The sequence below is a fragment of the Lycorma delicatula genome, chromosome 9, assembly GCF_047948215.1.
Source record: "Lycorma delicatula isolate Av1 chromosome 9, ASM4794821v1, whole genome shotgun sequence".
In the NCBI taxonomy this organism is placed as follows: domain Eukaryota; kingdom Metazoa; phylum Arthropoda; class Insecta; order Hemiptera; family Fulgoridae; genus Lycorma; species Lycorma delicatula.
Genome location: NC_134463.1, coordinates 44,153,300 through 44,169,615, shown reverse-complemented (window position 1 = coordinate 44,169,615; position 16,316 = coordinate 44,153,300). Strand labels below are relative to the sequence as shown.

Sequence of the window (16,316 nt, the reverse complement as noted above, 5' to 3'; positions counted from 1 at the left end):
TAGTAATTTTACTTCCCAAATAACAAAATTCTTCTACCTCCATAATCTTTTCTCCTCCTGTTTTCACATTCAGTGGTCCATCTTTGTTATTTCTACTACATTTCATTACTTTTGTTTTGTTCTTGTTTATTTTCATGCGATAGTTCTTGCGTAGGACTTCATCTATGCCATTCATTGTTTCTTCTAAATCCTTTTTACTCTCGGCTAGAATTACTATATCATCAGCAAATCGTAGCATCTTTATCTTTTCACCTTGTACTGTTACTCCGAATCTAAATTGTTCTTTAACATCATTAACTGCTAGTTCCATGTAAAGATTAAAAAGTAACGGAGATAGGGAACATCCTTGTCGGACTCCCTTTCTTATTAGGGCTTCTTTCTTATGTTCTTCAATTGTTATTGTTGCTGTTTGGTTCCTGTACATGTTAGCAATTGTTCTTCTATCTCTGTATTTGAACCGTAATTTTTTTAAAATGCTGAACAAGAAAACTGTGCATAATACATAATATGAATTATCCTGAATTTCTAATAATATCTTTAGACTGACAACATAATTTCTTAAAAATTCCTACATACAGGCCATTGATAGCATTAAATCTTGGAAACAATTAAAAAAGAGGAGGGTTAGTTTTCAGAATTTTTACTTCCTTGTACGAAGTCTTTTTTCCCCCTGTTAAGCTTCGAATCACTGTCAGGTATTACTTCAGAGGATGAATGAGGGCAATATGTATGAATGTAAGTGAAATGTAGTCTTGTACAGACCCAGATCAACCAGTTCTGTGAAACCCAACCACCAAAGAGTACCGGTATCCGTACTTTAGTATTCAAATTTCTATAAAAGTAACTGCCTTTACCAGGATTTGAACATTGGAACTCTCAACTTCGAAATCAGCTGATTTGTGAAGACATGTTCCCACTAGATCAACCCGGTGGGTTACAAGGTAGTAGTCTTAAGATCCATCAGCTGATTTTTGCAGGTATCTGTCTTTTTAATGAAACTCGATTTAAATGATAATTTGGTGCATTACTGTTGGGTTGCCTAGCAAAAATTAGCTGCAATTACCTTTATTTAGATATATTGTAATATATATTTTTTAAATAGTTATATTTTGTTAAGAGAATTAAACACAAACATCTTTTAAAAGAAAATGAATTTTAAAAAAATGGTTACCGGCTCTCAGTCAGCCGCAACCTCCAAGTTGCCAGGTATATTATTGTTAATTATTTATGCTCATATTTTTCAAAAAAATTGAAGTTTAATTTTTCTGTACATGATAGTCACACTGCGTTGTACTTTTCAACATGAAGCAGCGCTCGCATTCTTTCTCTTTCGTTCATACTCATCCAGACTGAAAGTAATTAGTTCAAATAATGGCAACCACTACTTGCAGCCATTATTTTTACAGGCAACTATGTGTTATCATGTACAGAAAAAATTAAACATCAATTTAGTATATAATTTTTTTTGAAAAACAAGCTTAAATAATTAACAATAACATACTTGTTTACATCTGGCAACTTGGAGGTTGCGACTAACTGAGATCTGGTAATCTTTATTTTTTACATTCTTCACATCATTTTCTTTCAAATGACGTTTAATTCACTTAAAAAAATATAGTTGCAATTTGTTAAAGTGAATTAATTACAATATATTTAATTAAAGATAATTGCAGTTAATTTTGCTAAGCAGCCTGGCAATAACGTATTAAATTATCATTAATCGTTAATTTAAATAGAGTTTCATTAAAAAAAAACACATAGCTGCTGGATCTTTTACTATAATGAAAGTATTGTGATCTTGAAAAATTTTGATTTTCAGATTTCAACGGAAATATCCATTTTGACTAGTTTTGGCATGATGTCTATGTATTTACATACATATGTATCTCGTGTAACTCAAAAACAATTAGCCGTAGAATGTTGAAGTTTTGGATTTAGAACTGTTGTAACATCTAGTTGTGCACCTCCCCATTTGATTGCAATTGACCAGTCCAAAAAAACCCAGAATCCAATTTTGTTTGGATTTTTGACTTTTTCTTAACTGCAGTAGTAAGCCCTCATTGAGAGCTTTTCAACCATATATCATAAGTGGTACTTATTTTCATTGGTTCCAGAGTTATAGCCAAATAAAATTTTAATTAATGAAATATTTTGATTCTACAAGGGGAATGCACATCGGTTTGAATCCATCTTCATTTACTTCTTTTTTTTTTTTAATTTAAATACATAATTTATTAATAATTATTAACCTGTGATTGTAAAGTAATTTTTACGATAAATAATTCAATAATAAAAAAAAATTAATTGGTTTTATTGATGAATTGGAGGATCATATCTCATTTTCAAATGAAATAAGTTTAAATGAAGTGCAGCAAAAAATATATATATAATATAGTAGTATATTTAATTTAATTGGCGTACAAGGAAATCATGTGTACACATCAGATTTTTTATTTTTTGTATGTTGGTCATAAAAAATTTAGCTTTAGAAAATGATAAAAATTAAAATGTTTAAGTTTAAGATATTTGTATTTAGGAGTAGAGGGATATTAAACATTTTTAAACAGTTTCTGCCTTATATTTAAAAACAAAATTAAAATTTGACACAAATATGTGGGATATATACATATCCTAGCTTTGGCCTGATTTTCGAATAAATTAGACAAAAGGGCATCACAGTGCCCATATTTTTTAGCCTTGTTGGACCAACATACTAATTAAATAATTACTCTAATAAATAAACTTATAAGCCTGAAAAAACAAGGGGTTGAACTTATTTTTTTTTTTAATATTAATTTTCAGTATTGAAAACAACCATATCTGGTATTTATGTAGACAGCTTGGGAACTTTATAAGCCCCTGGGATCCAAATAAAGAATTAAAATTTTATATGAGATAGCGATCAAGCTTGGGGCTGAAATGTACCTTAAACCTTTTTTGCTAAAAATTTTTATTTTTTAGTATTATACTCGTATAAATATTAAAAAAATAAAAAATTTTAGTAAAAAAGGTTTAAGTATTTAAACTAATAGTGTATAATTTTAAAGGTAAAAAGTCATTGATCCAGGAAGTCAAATCAAACCATGATTTTTTACTGAACATTTTGATATTTCATAGTTGTCCTCTAAATATTTCATAATTAAGTAAATAATATTTTAAATAAAAATTTACTAAAGGGAAAGTTGTGCAACCTTTAGCTCAGATTTTTTCCTAATGAACTATTATGGTTCAATAAAAGTGAAATTCTAGGTTGTGTAAATAAATAATGTATTCTGTAGTTTCCATAACTACTAGTTACTATGGAGAAAGAACCAATAAACTACCATTTCAATCAGTGAAAAGGTTTCAAAAACCCCTGCAATTAAGTTCACATGACATATTTATCCATTACCAATATTTCTGACGTCAAGTTTAGCATTTTGGTTTTTATTTCATCTTGATAAGTTTCCTTCTTTAAAAATCATCAAATATTTTTACTGATAGGTTGTAGAATAAAATCTTTTTCTTTTTTAGTTATTTTGTAAAAATAGTTTGTTGGTTATAGGTGATCTTTGAAACAATATTGTAGTATGATTATAAAACCAGATATATGAAACTTGCTTTAATAATATTAGGGTATAAAATAAAAGTGACAGCAAATACAATTAAAAATTTTTAAGAAAATTCTTTTTGTCTAAATGAAAAATATTTAAAACATGTTGTAATAGTAAGTGAAATAGATAGAAACAATATTTAGGTGTTTGCCCCTTCAAATTAGGGGTCACTTACCATTCCCATAGCTCATGTTAGTGTACCGAGACAGTAGCTAAAGTATAGTTATTTCTGGAATAGGAAGAACAGTTTGCAGTATTGGTGTGTCTGTTATATGTATGTGTGTATACTAACATACTGCGTTGTGCTTTGGTTTGCTGTGCTGTATACAGTTTCTATTTTTGTATTTTTCAAGGCAGCTTCTAACATCAAGCACACGAGTCATTATTAAACTTTAATAATGATGATGACGTTAGTTAAGACTACTTGCGATTTAATGTTTAGTTTAAACTGTTAATATTAAACAATATTGTATAATATTATTTCACCAGTACACTATTTACCCTCTATTTATAGCTGAATGTATTCTCTGAAATTTATATTTTTCAAGAACGATTAACAGATTTTGCTTAGTATCTGCTTCAGTTCTGTTAAATAAAACATGTCTTGAAGTAAAATTTTTCTTAATTTTTGCTTTTTACCTAATGAAGTTATTTATTGTTTTATTTGCATATTTACTATCTCTTCATCTAACAATAAACTTAACTTGTTATGTTTTTCTTTTAGAAACTTTTAATATAAAATAATTAAATATTTTTTTAAAAATTCAAATTATGAAGTACTACCAGGATATCTTAGTTCATATATTATTCTGAGAAAAGCTTTTTATTTGCTTAATATAAATGTTTTTTCTAAATATTGTTCTATTAATGCTTTTCTCAAGATAAATATAATTCCCTTTAATCTTGGACCTGGAATTTTTTTTATTTCAGTCAGTATGAGTTTTTCATCCAGGTTGATCAAGTTGTATGATTTACTGCATCTTGAAGTAATGTGCCATACGCTGCTTTGGTACATTATTATTTTAAGCAAAGTTTAGATTTCCCTTATTTTCAAGCTGTTAACCAATAGTCAGATCCAAAGATAGGTATTCTTTATAAATATTTTTTTCAATCATTTATAATTCAGAGTTTTTTTTTTGTTTTGTCTTAACAAGCTTGAACCTTCTTAAGTAGTAAACTCCATTTATTGTAGTTAATTTAAGATCTACTACTATATAGATATATCTTTATATATTTATTCTTTAAATAAGGAATAATTTATATTAAACTTGTGAAATTAATGATTTTGAAAATATTTATTCCAGCTAATTGTTATTTAATTAAAAGAGATGAAGCATTTAAATATTATAATTAATAATTTAATACATTATAATTTACTTTTACTTGTATTTTGAGCATCATTTTTTTACAGTACGAAGTATTATTACTCATAATAAGGTTACATCATATTGTGTAATGTGTATTTAAATTTTTAGTTTTTTAAAAATAATGACTCACTTTCTAATTTTAGAAAGTGAATGTATGATTTTTATTATTTTTATAAAAGTGTAAACATCACTTTGTTGAATCTGATGATCAAACTACTTACTGTATTCCATATCATTATTCTTTAAATTCAGCAATATTATTATATATATATACTATTCCAATTAATTCCATTGTATTTATGCTGCTACAGAGTCATTTTGTAATTTAACTATACACACACACACACACACACACACACACATATATTATTTTACTAAAAGTAATCTTTTTAAGATTCATATTATTCCTCACTTTTGCACTTTCACAAGATCCCACATCCTCATTTAGTATTTTTATTGCTCAGTTAAATATTTCAATCATGACTGAGGATGCAGGATCTTACAGATGCACTTTCTGATAAAATTAAAGGTAAGATATGTCTTATCTCAATATTCTGTACTAGTTGGTTTATATTGAAGTAATTTATAATACATATATTTATATATTTTTTTTATTTTCTATACTTCTCAGGTGACCAGTCTAGTTATTTAGATAAATTTTTATTTTATCATTTATGAATTTAATGTTTCAGTTTCCATCTAATAACCTAATATCTCAAGATTATTTGAAAACTTATTATCTTTAAAAACCTCATTTCAAATGATTTTATCTCTCCTATTGGCATAAACACTTGTGTGCTTTTGAAAGGTAACATATCATTGCGTATTTTTGGAAAGGTTGTGATATGTTAGTTTATTTAAAAGTTATTGTGTCTTGAAAGTGGATGAAAATAAAGAAAAAATTTGATACATTTTGAAATTTTATTGCAAAAAAGGGGAGATTGCGACTCAACCTGCTAAAAAAATGTATGATGTTTATAGAGAAACATTACATAGTAAGTGCAGTACAAAGCTGGTTAAACCATTTTCAATCTGGAAATTTTTATGTTAATGTTCACCTTACTCTGGTTAGCCAGTAACTGGAAAAGGTTGATTAAATCTTAGTGGTTATGATGTCAGTAATAAAGTAAACATCAACCACAAAGCAGTTTTAATTTATTTGATTAGGATAATAAGAAAGCAACTTGATATTCGGGTGCCATGTGATTTAACGATGAACAATTTAATGGATCAAATATCCATCTGCAAATCATTGCTAAAACAGAATGAAATTGAACCACTTTTGAAACAGCTTATTAGGCAATGAAAATTGGATCACCTATGGCAATAATGTATAGAAAATATTGTGGTCAAAACGAAGTGAAGCTCTGCAAAGCCAGGATTGATGCCAAGAAACGTGATGTGTGATTGGAAAGGAATTGCTCACTATTAGTTGTTGCTGCCTGGTTAAATGATTGATTCTAACTTCTGTTATTAACAACTCAAATAATTTCATCAAGCAATTGAAATGAAGCACCCAGAATTGACTAATAGGACAGCTGTCTTCCATCATAAAAATGCATGACCCCACACATCTTCAGTGACCCATCAAAAACTGAGAGAGCCTGGCCAAGAAATTTAAATACATCCATTGTATAGTGTTGATTCTGCACCATCAGATCTATAGTATTTCATCTCTACAGAGCTCTCTTAATGGTAAAAAGTTGGCTTCAAAAGAAGGCTATGAAAGTCTGTGTACAGTTTTTTATTTAGAAATCTCAGAAGTTCTACAGTGATTGGTTTATGATTTTACCTAAAAATAGCAAAAGGTGGCTGTTCAAAATGGCTTAAAAATAATTAAACTTTATTATGCATATTTGAAATATAAAAAAAACCTTATCTACTTTCATATTAAAATACCTAGAAAATTTTCCCCTAGTTCATTTTACATATCTCTCTAATTGAAATATTTGTTTCTGTATGAGTGACATAATGATTAGTCACTGACACAGCTGTGTGGAAATGACTGCTTTTTCTAATATAACTTTAGGATGGTTTTAACTCTTGCTTTTTTTAAGAATTGTATAATTGTTCTCTAAATAAATTGAAATCTGTTCATTTATCTAAATTTTTATTGATATCACATGAGGCATTAAAACCTGGGTAAGTGAATTGAAGCATTGCTCCAAAGTGTGACCATTAATTAAAAATTTTAATCTCATTTGCTCCTCTCCTCAATATACAATTTTTATGTTAAAAGTGGAGACCTTCCATTTATATTCTTCTACTGCTTGGTGAAATTAATGCATTATCATCTGTATTTCCTCTTCATATTCATCATTTGTAAAGAGGAAGGTGTTGATAAAAGAATTATAATTTATCTGAACTCTATGGATATTTTTCTTTGTCACTGGCTAACTATTTCATTAATATAGATATCAAATAAGAATGGTGATTCACTGCAGTTTTTTAATTCTCAGTATTTGTTTCTATTCAAGTGATATCTCTATTGATCTTTTTTATCCTTCTGTAAGATTTTTGATACTAAATGAAGACGTATTTAAATACCTTGTGTCTTTATTATATTTCTTAATAATCCTACACAGTTGAAAGTTACTTCCTAATTGACGACTGATGAAAGCAAAGTCTAAAACCTAATTACTAATGTGTACCTCTATTAAAAATTACTTTTCTTTCATTTATCTTATACTGCTGTAATTTTCTGTATATAATATATTGTAACAGGACCAGGGTAATGGATTTCCCCCAATTAAGAAGAAAGAAAGAGAAAATGAAAAGAAGAATCCAGAGGGGTCTAAAAGGGATTCTTTTTTCAAGACTAATAGGTTTGTTTAATAATTTTTTCTTTGTAATATAGACAATGACACCTCCAAAAGCTGTTGTTTGACCAGAAGGGTTACCAGACTGGAATAAGACTTTATTGAAAATCTTAAAGTGCGAACTATGAAAATTATCACGCTTCAACAATTAAAGGGATGACTGATTCTGTAGGCCAGAGGATATAAATACTGCTGGGGACCAGCAGAGAGAGTCAGTAGTTCTGCGAGGCTGTGTTTGACATAATCCTGATAACAAGCGATAACAATGAGTATTTTCTCAAGCCCAAGTGTGACGCAGTTGCAAAAATGGTGAAATTAGTAAGCATGTGGTAACAACTAACGAGTGAAGAGTAAATACGTCGCTAGGATTACAGCACGGACAGTGAGTGAATGCAGGAAGTTGTTTTGTGAGTTATTGGTAAATAGTGATGAAAGTGATATTATTCTTTCTACCATTCATAAAGTGTAGAGTAGTTCTATTGTAAACAGTAAAAGTAATAACATTTGCAGAGAAATTGAATTGTGTGCATTTTAGACTTTTGTAGTGTTATCTTGTTAATCTAATAATAGGCTCTAGCAGTCATTATAATTTTTTTAGTAAATTGGACTATATTCTGGTTTTTATAATTTAACTGCCATTAAAAAAATCTTGTCCTTTTTGTTTAAATTATTATTTTGTGTATTATATATAAGCATTTTCATTATTATTTTGTTTATATGTCTTTAGGGTAATAAATTGTATTTATTAGAAATTTTTAGATTATTAGTCTCTCAATCAATATCTTGGTCAAACTGAAAACATTGACAGTCTACAGAATACATAATTTTCATTAATCTGAACATAAGTATACATATTATTTTATGAATTATTAGAAAGAAACTTGTTTTTTAAGTATTTCATCATGTAGTTTTAACAAAAGTATCAAAATTAAAAAAAAATATTAGTTCTATAATAAACATGAAGCAAGTAGTGTTATGTATAAAAATTGTTTTTTATTGGTAGTTTACTAATAGTTATATGTTATATACTCATACTCAAAAAACTTTTATGAATAAAAAATCCTAAGCCTAAAAATGAATGAAGATGTTCTTGAGAACATAGTACAAGTTATAAGTGATAATTACCCATCAACTTGCAGACAGAGTGTAGGAGCTAAATTTTACATAGTATAAAAACTTCCAAATAATAATTAAAAAATAAGAACATATTAAAGATAATTTACTTATTAACTGATTGCTTCCAATTCAGACATTAAATTTGTTTTCCCACACAAAGAGGTTTTATTGTAATGGTCAATATTACTTGCATTTTGGAATAATATAATTCCAACATAATAATAATAATTCGTTAATACGTTTATCAACCACTAAAATTATTTGTGACTTTAGTGGGGTTGACTTATTATAAAGTTTCCAGACTTTATAATAGGTAGCCTATTATTTTTTTTTTTTTTTTTTTTTTTTTTTTTTTTTTTTATATCAATACCAATCTAATTGGGTATTTGCCTATAGTAACCAGAGAAATAATACTTATGGAACTGAATGAATAAATTTAATTTTTCCAATTTTTACTGATTTCTTTTTTTCTCTATACTACATGTTTTCCTTGTTTGACTTTACTTCAACTTTAACCTATACAGACCAAGGGGATCATGTTTTAGGTTTGGATTTACTTTACACGATCTTAAGTAATGAATAAAATCATATGTGAACATTTAACCTTTCTTTGGCAAATGAAGTAATTGTGTTCAAATTCAAATATTTGAACATGTATTTTGTTTATTCATAAAAAATACCTTTTTATGTTAAAGCCAGGCAACACTATAGGGAAGAATTAGAGAAATTTGCAGACTTACGGGCATATCATCTTTCTCATAAAGATATATATTATTATATTTGCATCATCCAAACAAAAATGTATGACTGATTTAATCGATGTATGACTGACTAATCTATTTGGACAATAGTTTAATGTAATAAATTACTTTTTTTTAGATTTTAACACTAATGAATAAAAATGATTTTAAAATAAAATTCTGTAGTTTAAAAACTGGTTTGCCTGTAGAATAAAATTCTTAAATAAGGAAACAATTTTAATATAGAATTATAATAAATAATTGTATATAATAATGCATGAACTGAAAAGACTAATGAACTACACTGCATTCAACAAAGATCTTAAAGAGCTGGCAGGAAACTTGCAGTTGTAGGGATCTGCTTTTACTGTATTTATAGCATTCAACATTTGGCTGAAGACCAGTATACAATAACACATACATACACAAGCACACATATGATGGAAACTACAGCTGAAAAGAAGCGAAGCACCAGTATAGTTCAGTACCCAGTTAGTGCAACTATAGACTAGAACAGTATATACTAGGTTGTTATAGTAAAGTAATTTAATTATAACAGCATAGTTAGTCAGTTTTAGTTAACAAGATACCACTGCTTAGATATAAACACACGAAGCTCAAGTAATAACTGCTGCTAATTTTTATTTGTAAGTAATAATTTTTTTTAGTATTTTATGATTAGCGACTCCACTATATTTCTATTTATGTTTAATAAATATATCTATCATTAGAAGCATGTTACTAACATATTGCATTTGTGACTCTTTATAGGTCTATTTGAGAAAAATGTTATGTATCATTTTAACAAGATAAATTATAACTGTAATAAGATAATTATAGAACATATACACTCCTGATCTCTGTAGTGGAGTGATAGTGTCACTGCTTTTCATCTTGAAAGTTCTGGGTTCAAACCCCAATCAGGCATGGCAGTTTTCCACATATTTCAAAATTCATTTCTCACCATCCAAAAAAAAAGGAAATGAATGCAAAATCTAATTGGGTATTTGCCTATAGTAACCAGAGAAATAATACTTATGGAACTGAATGAATAAATTTAATTTTTCCAATTTTTACTGATTTCTTTTTTTCTCTATACTACATGTTTTCCTTGTTTGACTTTACTTTCAGAAAAAATATTAATTATTATTACTTCATTTTTTTCATACATTTAACTGCTGTATAATGATTTTTTTTTTACTAATTTATATAAAGGCTTCTGAAAAGTACTACTCAAAGCTTAGTCAGTGTATGGTAGCTTGTGCTGTGATCTTCAGGTCATGATTAGTCATAATTTCAAACATATGAATTGATGACAGTCATCCTCAAAATAATAACTAAACAGTAAATCTTTTTTTTGGCTCAGCTTATTTACTTTTTGTCTTCTTTATATACGATCGTTGCTATTAGCTTTTGTTATGACAAGGTATTACAAAAAAAAAAAAAAAAATTACCAAGTCATTAGCATTTTATCATTATTTCACATTTTTCTATTTTGCATAATCAGTGCTTCCTGAAACTTTCAAAATTTTGTGAAAGAAAGAAAGTTTACTACCTTTTTCAATGACCCCAAGTTTTATTATTTTTACTTTACAAACTAGTTTGATGAAATTAAATGCAAAACTAATAATTTACATTTTAATTTTTAATCTTTTCATTGATGTAGAGTTAACAAAAAACTAAAGATATTAACTTGAAAATTTCTACAAAAAACTTTTTAAAAGTTTCAGATGGTAAAAAGTATTTTTGAGCAATATTTTTATTTTTATTTCAAAATGTAATATAATGCAAATGGTTATGATAATTTAAAATTTTTTGTTGAAATTGATTCATAGAATTTATTCCGAAATGTAGTAAGAGATGAAGTTAAGGACATGACATGGTGGGAGGGGGGGTCTATTGTGAAAATAAAACGATCAGCCATGTTATAACATTGTCTCATCAATGACAGACTGCAGTTTATTGAAACAAGGTTTACTCAGTTGGTGTCATTTCAAATAAAAATAAACAACCAAATAATTAATTAATCAATGATAATTTAATTGTACTTTAGACTACTGTCTTGCAACATGCAGTATATATAAAAAAAATTAATAACTGGCATTGTTGATTAATAAAATAAAAAAAACTAATTATTACAGTGCTGAAGTTAACTTGAAATACTTTAAAGATAAATTAATTGATTACACACCAACTAATTAGATTTTTACATAACTTGACTCAGTGATTAGAATAAATTAATCTAGTAAGTAAATGCTAAGTCAAAAACTTTTTTGACACCAATTATTGGTTTTATTCACTTAGTGCATTTGTTAAAAATAACTTCATTATTTCTTTATATATTTCTCCCCCTATGAAACTGTTACAACCTACCTGGTTTTCCTCAATTTTTTATTGCCACAAAATACACTAAAAAAATATTTTTAAAAGAATACCGTTTTAATTAATCTATGTTTAATATTAATAGATTTTTTTTTTTTGCATAAAAGTTCCCCTTTCTTTTTTTGTCTTCTTTACAGTGTTCATTCATTGTAATTTTCTATTAATTTATTGATTTACTGAATTTTGATATTCATCTTTCTGAACAACCAAAACTCTTTAATTTCTACTACGTTGTGTTCTCTTATGTTAATATTTGGCATACCATTATGCCATATATATATATATATATATATATATATATATATATCATGTAGACATTGAATTATATTTATTACTTTCTTGTACGAAGTAAAGCAAATATTGTGATTGCAAAAAATTAAAGATTTCAACAGAAATATGTATTTTGACCATCCCTGAATCCACTTTGACTAGTTTCGGCATGACGTTTGTACATACATTTGTGTCTCGCATAACTCAAAAACGATTAGCTGTAGGATGTTAAAATTTTATATAGGACTGTTGTAACATCTAGTTGTGTACCTCCTCTTTTGATTGTTTAAAATACATTCATGTCATACTGATATTTTGTTATTTAGTTAAAGATTTATTTAATTTAACTTCCATGAAATCATTACAAAAATATTCATATTGATCTCATAATAATAATCACAAGTCATATTTAATAGAAACAAAATACAATGTAGTAGTGAGTCTACATTTAAAAAATAAATCAAATTAAATGTAAAATATGTTTCAGAAAATAATAATAAATATCACTTATTAAATAATAAAATTAAAACTAACAGAATAGTATTGAAAGTCATATAAATATCATGTACAAGAAGATATTTGGGTCTTATTGGATCACCATTTTTAGCTTGCACATTTATCAACCCTTTACTAATATCACTTCACATTATCATCTATTGTCTATGTTTTAATAATATTGTAATTAAATTTTATGTTTTAAGAAGTACAATAAACATCCTTGTTCTTACCACTTTTAGTTGACAAAGTCCAAGAAGAAAGATTTGTTTTTGTCTGAGGATGTACAATTTTTTGGTCATCAGAGTATTTGATACACTTTCTAATTAAATCAATTTTTTTTAAAGTAATAAATCTTTATTTTTGAATATTTTCTCAACAATTTTCAAAATTTTATATTTAAAAAAAAATGTTTTCTAATAAATATATAAGTTGTTTTTAACAACTTAAAATTAATTTATGAATTGATTGTTGTTAATTTTCAAAATACATAGCGTACTAATCCTACATATTCATGAAATATCAGCTTCATTAAGTGAAAATTTAAGTCTCAGTAGAAGAGATGGATGTATAACAAATAAGACCCAGATATTCTATAATAGTCTATTTGTCATGAAAATATATTATACTACAAACATCAGATTCATATAAAACATGTTTAGTTCTCCAAATAGCTGGTTTATCAGTTGGCTTTGTCAAATAGTACTGTATAAAAATTGAGATTGACAAAAACTTGGTGCTTTGCTACACAATTTATAACGCAGTAATAAAAATATATGCACATAAAAGACAATTGAAATAGAGCTTAAGTTTTAAATAAACGTCATTTACAAACTAAACACTCAAAATTTCTTCAAAGCCACATTATTTAAAAATTAATTAGGACTAAAATATGCATTGCCTAGGCACTTACTGGAAAATCCTTTTAAAGATCCTAGAATTCACTACTCCAGTTTTTTATTAGCTGATACTTTAATTCCAAAATATTTTTTACCACTTTCAAATGAAATTGCTAATGAACTATAACACAAACTACAGTTCCTGGTGTTGTTAAATATTTCAAACAGAATTTATCTTTAGATTCATTGCATATAAACTTTTGAACTGAACTGACAAGGCAATATTAGACCTTTTAGATACAAAAAAAGGTGATTTACAAAATATTTTGTGAGTTTTTTTATATTACACAGATTATTTTCTTTTCAAAGTTAAATATCCTATTACTTCCCAAATATCTACTGCACAAATTAGTAGCATATGATTGTATTTAACATGAACATTATAACTGGTAAGTAATAGTATTTTGTGATATGAGAAATAATAGAAAATGAAAAACTCAATTTTATTATCTATGTTAACCCTTGTGCAATAACTAAATTAATGCATGCCTAATTACTAACTACACATAAAATGTACATGCTAAAGAAGTGGGTTTCTCAGGAGAATAATTTTAATGCTACAGTAATGTATATTATTTATTAATTAATAATATTACGTAATATTTATTTAATAATATAAGATAAGAGAAACATCAAAGTAACAATCAGGTGTCTAAATTAAAAACCAGAACCACATTTTATATAAAACATTTTGCTTCTCGTTGTTAGACATTGTCAATTTTATAAAAATGTTACAATATATTAAATAAATGAGTAAACATTTGATATTATTTACAGACAGTTTATGCACGACTTCTTTTGGTGCTCCCCACATATAGGTTTTTTACACAGTATGTCTGCATCATTCTTTTCTTCTCATTAGAGGAAATTGAGCAATTAGTTCTTTTCCCTTTTTGTTCAACACTCGTCGATTCTGTGATGTTTTCATGGCAGATTTTACATATTGACGTTCATAATTCTCTAGAGAGACCTGGAGAGCTAAGCTGATGTTTCTGCCATGAAGTAGTTAGTTCATGCAATTCCAGCATGAATTTTAATCTGCTAAGTGGTTTTCTTTGGTTCTTGTACTGATTATGACAATAAATCAGAATGGAGTTGACACACGCCATATTCAATGCATTATAAAAAACAGAGAGGCCATCTTCTTGTTTTTCTATTATACACATGTTCTGGCACATCTGGTCTAACGAGTCGACACCTTCTTTAGTACTTTTGTAACTGAGTAATATGTCAGATTTTTTCGAGGTGCTGTCAATGATTCCTTCATCATGAGTCACTGAAATACATGTCATGAGCTTTCCCTCTTTTGGTTTATAAGAGAGCACTATGAGGTTTTTGTCAAAAAGAAACATTGTACTTCTGACTTTTCTGTGACCATATGTTGGATTGATAAGTTCATCGGACAGCTCCCTTTTGTTCTTTTTTATGGTGCTAATTATTGTAAGATGATGTTCCCACAAAATTTTGTGGGTAAGCGGCATGCTTGTGAACCAATTGTTAAGAGTTATGTTACAATGACTCCCTTTTACAGATTCTGTCAACTTTTCGACAAAGAAATCTGCCACCAGAATTCCAGAAGGTACTGTACCTTTGCCGAGATGTGGCATCGCATCAATGATGTACTTCATTGAATTGTCATACATGATAATGAGTTTAATGACATATGTGTTTGGTTTTGACGGGATATACATTTGAAAGGAACAACACCCTCGGAATCCCACCAACTGTTTATCTATTGTTAGGTATGGCCCTGGTGTGTGTAACTTGCAATAATTATTTGAAAAAATTTTCCATATATGTGAAATAGGTGATAGCTTTGTAAATGTTTGTCTCTCTGGCCTCAATCTCTTGTCATCGAATCGAACACAGTTTATCAAAAAGTTGAACCTCATTTTGGACATTGTTGACTTACAGTGTCCTGAACCATAAAAATCATGAAACAATATATCTGTTGTCAGGTGGTTGTCTTTCAAAGCCGCAGATAAAATGAGGAGTCCAATTAGTGCATGTATTTCTTTCAGGTTTGTGTCTTTCAAAGTGTAATTATTTTGGTTGGCGTAGTTATTTCTTTGTAAACTAATTTCTTCATTCATATGGAGAACAATTGTATCCATTATCTTATCGTCTAAAAAAAGCTTGAAGCACTCTTTTGGCTCCAGGCAAGTTTTAGCTAGAGAGGTGGTCCTGGTCGTCTACAAATAATATTTTGTTTCTTGGTTTAGCTCCTCCAAGGGGCATTGGTTGTCTTCCATATGTAGCAATTTTTTCCAATAAGTTCATCAGAATACATTCATTCATCATAAGTTCAGAGACATCAATAAATTATTTGAAACATTCTGTAATTCTGGTTCACTTTTGGATTTTTTCTTTTTTTTGGACAGGCTTAAATTCAATGTTTTTAATTTCATCTCAACTTGATCTTCTATTCCTCCTCGTTCAGTAGGTAGTCAGGATCTTTGTTCTTGTCTTCATCAGGCTCCAATTCTTCTACTTCAAGAATGTCTTCCATGCCTTCCTCCTCCTCATCAGATAGTTTTTTTTACTAACTAAAGAATTTCTTCCGACTCATAATAAGTTTTCCCCATTCTGACTAAAATAAAAACAGAAAAATTTTAGTAAATTATACATTATTACT

General features: G+C 27.8%; 1 protein-coding gene across 1 annotated transcript in view; it reads left to right on the top strand.

Moving 5' to 3' along the window:
- The first annotated feature begins 10,049 nt into the window (after window positions 1–10,049).
- The window catches only part of LOC142329994 (uncharacterized), a 34,150-nt gene continuing 27,883 nt past the window's right edge, over window positions 10,050–16,316 (top strand). Inside the window, exon 1 of the mRNA XM_075374992.1 lies at window positions 10,050–10,282. The gene's annotated coding sequence lies outside the window, so the exon portion shown is untranslated. The remainder of the gene's footprint in view (window positions 10,283–16,316) is intronic.